Source organism: Rhodnius prolixus, unplaced genomic scaffold, assembly GCF_049639745.1.
Source record: "Rhodnius prolixus isolate KJV_2025 unplaced genomic scaffold, Rpr scaffold_1, whole genome shotgun sequence".
Taxonomy (NCBI): Eukaryota; Metazoa; Arthropoda; class Insecta; order Hemiptera; family Reduviidae; genus Rhodnius; species Rhodnius prolixus.
The window spans coordinates 52,878,127-52,884,126 of NW_027411581.1; positions in this window are offsets into that span (position 1 = coordinate 52,878,127).

Sequence of the window (6,000 nt, forward strand, 5' to 3'; positions counted from 1 at the left end):
GACATGATCTCCATATCCGCGTGTGCATATCCTCTTTTTTTATAGCGCGTTGATTTTTATTTATTTTTCCTAAAGCTGAAGCAAGCAAAACCGAAAGTAATAAATGGCTATTAAGGAACTGCAGTAAACAAGATAATTGTTATTCAAAATTATTTACAAAAATTTATAGGTACACATCATCATAAGGTTACGCATTGTGATGACATACATATGTAGTTATTCCTTACTCCCGAAAGTCTATATATATATAATGTGTATTTGCATACGCTCTCAAAAAAGTTAGCCAATCTTGTAGTGGATGTTACGCATTTAATTCACTATGTTTTTCATTATTTCGTATCATCATACGCAAGTAATTGTTTTTTAACTACACATGTCAGAGGCAGTTAGTCGTCAGCAATATAACAGTAAAATTATATAATATTTAGAAGTGCGCAATGAATTAAAAATTTTAATTACTTTTATTATCCCTAGAAGTATTTTTATTATCTTGCTACTGCATTTTTCCTTTTTTTTTTTTTTACATTATCTTAAATAAATAGAAATGGCAGTAATTTAATTTAAAATTTGATAGACTTATTACAGTTAATTATTGCAGAGGTAGGGTAGGTACAGTTTCCCGCAAGAGACTTGGTTCTGCTCACGAAAGGGTAGCGAGAAGGAAACTTCCAGAGATAATTTTAAAAAAACAAACAGGAAAAGCCATTTTTCTTAAAACCCTAATATTAACAATTCATTTAATCATTCAATTAATTTAATATTGTTAAGAGAACTATCAGCTTGAGAGGAAATTTTCGGATAAATGAAAAATTTACCCATCTCTTTTGCTTGATGGCATTTTTGTAACAAACTTGCTGTTTGAGAATGCGCCTTTGTTTTGTCGTAGAATACATCTTTCATTTTCGATGTATAGAGTACCACCTCAACAGATAGCGTTACCGAGCATGTGGTGAGCGATTAGGGGTTGACTGAAATCTACATAAATGAATAAAGTGTTGCTGGATTGTTTTGTTTACATTGAATTTTAAACACGAAGTATGGGAAAATTCATTTAATGCGATAATCAGTATAGAACAAATTAGTATTGCTTAATACTACTAAAATTTATTATTAACAAGATCAAACCTGTAACGTTATTTTTTCTTAATAAAAATAAGTGTAAAACAAAATGAACAAAAAAAAAATTGCTCACTACTTAGATGTTACAGTGATGGGGTTGTCTGAAACCTATAAGAAAAGGTGTTTTTGAGAACATAGCACATACCTCTAAAACCCATCTGTGGAAACGAATAAAAAATTAATAAATTTTGTATCATCATCATTGTGCGCCTCTTCTACCGCCTTAGCGATGTGAGGCTCCCTCGTTCTGACTGGGTATAATTTGGTCCCAGCTGCGCAGGGGATCGGCCTGCGAGTGAATTCTTTCCTTAGGAACGGTAACCGTGAGGAGTTTCTGTTCAAGATTTTGGGAGTTGTGTAAAGTTGGTGTAGTATAAGTTTCGTGAGTACTGTTCTGGTGAATGTGCATGATGTGCTGAACTGTGGTACCCGTGGGGTCGCATGCAACAACTACTCATTGCGGGAAAATACATTCAAACAATTAGAATAAACATTTCTGTTCAATAGTGGTCATAATAAGTTAATAAAGTTAAGTAAATGAAAATTCTAAATAAGCACTGATTTGCAGGCTTAATATATATATGTACATATATACATTTTTAAGAAAAAATAAAACGAGACATATGTTTTTTAATGCATCACATGTATTTTAAAAGTTTTCGAAGAATAGGTATTCCATTTTACTTTTGGGTATCTGATTCAAAAAAATAATGGAAATCCTTTTCATTTTAGACACATTTAGAAGTAATTTAAGATTTGCCAGTGAACTATACTTTATAATGTTTTAAAATAAGATCATACAATCAATCCCACCTCCACAATCACACCCACAACACAAAATAAGAAACAATGAAGGATTAAGGAAGAAACTAAACAAGAAAATAAAGTTAAGTAAATTATAAATCTTAATTCTATCATTGGAAACATTCATTCATTCCTTGGGGGAAAAAATCTCCATTTGAGTACAGATATTTTTCATGAGCTTTGAATAGATTTTTTAACAAAATGGCTTATACTCCATATTATCCACAATATTATAGATATCCACAAGAGCAACAACCACAATTTATGTTCTCCAGTGGTTATTCAAATTATTTGTACGCACCACCAACACAAATTTTAAGGGCTGCACCTTATCCACAGACACTACCATCTCGTACGTATTTTTATGCGAATCCATTTCAAAGTTACCCAAACTACGGTTGTTATCCAGAGAATATTGGCGATCAATCGCTTAGTTTTATGAGCGCTAAATTACAATATCAGGGAAAACAACTTCAACGGCATCTACCACCGCCGAATATTGTTTTGCAGTCAAAAACGTCAAAAGACGTAAAACCAGTTCATGATGTGTCTCCAGTGAACAAAGAAAAGCCACACAGTACGTGGTGGAAAGTTTACTTAAATAAAGAAGAACGAGAAAGACCAATAGAACATTCAAATACCAGTGGTAGTAACATAGGATTACAACAGGTAATGACAAGGATTCATAGCAACAAGTATGAATTGTCTGCTGTTTATGATGGAGACACAACTAAAGACAGTCGTAAAGTAGATAAACTACCACAAACAATGGCATCTGTACCCTCTAAAAATTCAATTCGTGTAATCAAAAAAGAAGATGACAATATTATCTCAAATCAGCAAACATCTGAAGAATTATTTCCTATAATCAACGCAACATCAAAAACATTGAATAACTTTACAGAAGATATAAAAAAACAACTCAGTGTTGAACTAGATAAACAGTTAATAAAAAATGATAACCAGGAGAACCAAGCAGTACTTGTAGGCGAAAAGAAAAATCAAGAAATGTTGAACAATCATTGTCGAGAAATCTTATCAAAATTTGTGCTGAATGAAACAAGTAATGAATATAATGCTGGTATAGGTATAATAGACTATAATGATCTTGGTAACGATTTGAATAAAACTATGCAATTCATTCTGAGGGAGATTCACTCAATTGATGCTGCTTCGAATTACCTTTCATTGAAATTAACGCCACGACAAAAACAAGACGTAGCTGCATTGATTATTGATGAACTTAACAAACTGCACATACCAGGTGACAAATGGGGACGTATTTGCACCCTGGTAGTAAACGCTTTAAACCAAAATTTTAAAGAATTTTTTGAAAAGAAGAAATTTCACAAGGAAAGCTCGTGTAATAATTCATGGCTGTGGTTATTGGAAACGGCCAACAATTTTTGATGAACTTCAGCTCTTTCACCGAAGGAATAACCTATTTATATCATTTTACACCGCAAAATACAACATTACATTTAAAAAAATAATAATTATCACAAAGATGAATCTTATATTTTTTTCCTATATATATAGTTTTCGTTATAATCATTTTGATTCAGATCAAAAAAATCTTTGGAAATTCATTCAATTTCCTTTACTTTAACTCTCGTGTTGTAAACTGTAACCTCTAAGGATTTTCAGCAAACAAAGAATTTTAGCGACATATCTAATTCAGAGGAACAATATTAGTAGGAAGCTCTGAAGGGTTGCTAATAACATTTTTTTTAGAAATTGAATCAAATGAAAGTAATATACATGTTAACAATGAGTGCACCAACGATCTTTCTTATTTTCTATAAAATTTCAAAAAGTAAAAGAAAATCATTTGTTAGGCTGAGAGTATTTTATATAAATTCTCAATTCTCTATTTGTAAATAAATGACTTTGACATCAGTGTGAAATTCTTCCCGGGTATTGAGCAAAATGCCTTTTATGGGAACCTTTATCAACTTTCATCTGATAATAATTAATACGCCAGTTAATCAATAATTTATTTGGAAATAAATAGACCAATAAATTAGACCTATCCCAGCAATAATAATAAGCAGATAATGGAATGCACACATGACTAATACTATTAAGGTTGGTTAAGGAGGAATTTAAAATATAATTATTATAATTTTAATTAAAGATGTGCAACCATGACACTTTCCAAATATCAAAATTTTGTCTACTTTTATGTTATTTCAAAGAAAGATAATTCGTTTGATTTATACAGGGATACATGTTAACAACAGGTGTATGTAAATACAGAAAAAAAACCATGAGACAAGGATTGTGATGAATAAGGTAAGTTATTTCTGTTTTTCATTGTTAGAATAAATGTTACAAAATAGGTGTCTCAACTGGTTTGCGGAATGCAACAAAATTTAGGGTTGGGTAGATCAAGAAAAGGAGTGTGTAAGGCCAAAGAACCTCACTTGAAATAAAATTATCAGTATTGAAGTGATAACATTAAAGTGATTTTAATTAGCTGTTAAAATTTAACAAAAATATTTGGGTATAAATACAAAAAAAAAAAGGGCAAAAATGAATATTATTGTTACTGTTTTTGTTTTAGTCAGCAATAATAAGGCCAATGCTAGATTGTACTTGTAGTGTCGATCTATTTTGAAAAAGGGGAAGTAAAAATCTTTGGAATAAGCCGAAATCGTCTCCTAATTACACTATATACTGCTGGTTTTGTATTTGACAGATACCTTTAAGGCTAAAGCTAGATTGTATTTGTTTGACCGATCTATTTTCAGTAATAAGAAGTAAAAACCATTGAAAAAGTGGGACTTCTCTCCAAATTTCACTGGAATGCTGCTGTTTTGTATTTGATAGTTCATATTAAGGCCAATGCTGGAATGTACCCGGAGGGTCGATCAATTTTCAAATTTAAGAAGTAAAAACTGTTGGAAGAATTGGAACTTTTCTCCTAATTTCACATGCTACTGTTTTTGTGTTTCATAGTTAATATTAAGGCCAATACTATATTGTACTCAAATGACTGATTCATTTAAAAAAGTTAGAAGTATAAACCATTGGCCAAAGCAAAAATTGTCTCCTTATATCACTGGAATGCGCCTGTTTGTGCATTTTATAGTTGATGTTAAGGCCAATGCTGGATAGTACATGTTGGGTCAATCTATTTTGAAAACACAAAGTAAAAACCATTGGAAAAAGTGGAAATAGTCTACTCTTTTCATTGGAATACTGCTGTTTGTGCATTTTATAGTTAATATTAAGGCCAATGCTAGATTGTACATATTGGGGCGATCTTTTTTGAAAAGGAAGAAGTATAAACCACAGGAAAAAGTGGAAATTGTGTCCTAATATCACTTGAATGCTGCTGTTTTTGCATTTTATAGTTAATATTATGGCCAATGCTAAATTGTACAAGTTTGGGCGATCTATTTTGAAAAAAACGGAGTAAAAACCATTGGAAAAAGGGGAAATAGTCTACTCTTTTCTCTGGAATGCTGCTGTTGTGCATTTGATAGTTAATATTAAGGCCAATACTAGATTGTACGCATGAGGTCATTGTATTAGCAGAATCGAGAAGTAAAACTCTTTGTATAAAGCAGAAACTGTCTTCTAATTTCACTGGAATGCTGCTGTTTCTGAATTTGTCAGTTAATAATAAAGCCAATGCTGGATTTTATAAGTTCGATCTATTTATTAGATGGAATAAATTAAATTAAAATATCTAAAATAAAAAGTAGAAACAGTGTGAAATTCTTCCCGAGTATTGAGCAAAATACCTTTTATGGGAAACTTTATCAACTTTCATCTGATAATAATTAATACGCCAGCTGATCAATAATTTATTTGAAATAAGTATAAGTAGACCAATCCCAGCAATAATATTAAACAGATTATGGAATGCACACATAACTAATACTATCAAAGTTGGTTTGGGCGGAATTTAAAATAAAATTATTATAATTTTAATTAAAGATAGCAATGATGACACTTTCCAAATATCAAAATGTTGTCTACTTTTATGTTATTTCAAAGAAAGTTAATTCCTTTAATTTATACAGAGACACATGTTAACAACAGGTGTCGGTGATTCATCTTAATGTG